We start from the raw sequence: 1129 nt of genomic DNA, 5'->3' as shown, positions 1-1129 counted from the left end.
ATCTAAAGAACAATAAAAAAATATTTTTAAAAAGGCAATGGGTTTGGGATTTTTTTTGTTTGTTCTTTTTTTTTTTTCCGGCTTCTACTTTATCAAACATGATGTCCTCCTCCAGGAACAGGTCCTTCCTGTAACATGTCCAAAATACACAAGACATGAAGTCTCACCATTCTTGCTTCCAAGGAGCACACTGGTTGTGCTTCTTCCAAGACATACTTGTTTTTCTTCTGACAGTTCATGCTGTATTCAATATTCTTCACCAACACCATAATTCAAAGGCATCAATTCTTCTTTGGTCTTCCTTATTCATTGTCCAGCTTTCACATGCATATGAGGCAACTGAAAACATCATGGCTTGGGTCAGGCACACCTTAGTCCTCAAAGTGACACCTTTGCTTTTCAACACTTCAAAGAGGTCTTTTGCAGCAGATTTGCCCAATGCAATATGTCGTTTGGTTTCTGCTGCTTCCATGGGTGTTGATTGTGGATCCAAGTAAAACGAAATCCTTGAAAACTTCAATATTTTCTCCATTTATCATGATGTTGTTCATTGGTCCATTTGTGAGGATTTTTGTTTTCTTTATGTTGATGTGTAATCCATACTGAAGGCTGTGGTCTGATCTTCATCAGTAAGTGCTTCAAGTCCTCTTCACTTTCAGTAACCAAGGTTGTGTCATCTGCATATCACAGGTTGTTAATGAGTCTTTCCCCAATCCTGATGCCCCGTTCTTCTTCATATAGTCCACCTTCTTGGGTTATTGGCTCAGCATACAGTTTGAATAAGTATGATGAAAGGATACAACCTAACACACACCTTGCCTGATTTTAAACCATGCAATATCCCCTTGTTCTGTTAGAATGACTGCCTCTTGATCTACATACAGGTTTCTCATGAGCACAGTTAAGTGTTCCGGAATTCCCTTTCTTCACAATGTTATCCATAATTCGTTACGATCCACACAGTCAATTGCCTTTGCATAGTCACTAAAACACAGGTTAACATCTTCCTGATATTCTCTGCTTTCAGCCAAGATCCATCTAACATCAGCAATGATCTCTCTCATTTCATGTCCTCTTCTGAATTCAGCTTCAATTTCTGGCAGTTCCCTGTCAATGTACTGCTGCAACC

The sequence above is a fragment of the Trichechus manatus genome, unplaced genomic scaffold (assembly GCF_000243295.1).
Source record: "Trichechus manatus latirostris isolate Lorelei unplaced genomic scaffold, TriManLat1.0 scaffold00460, whole genome shotgun sequence".
Classification (NCBI taxonomy): domain Eukaryota; kingdom Metazoa; phylum Chordata; class Mammalia; order Sirenia; family Trichechidae; genus Trichechus; species Trichechus manatus.
The sequence above is the reverse complement of the archived record's forward strand: the minus strand, read 5'-3'. Positions refer to the sequence as shown.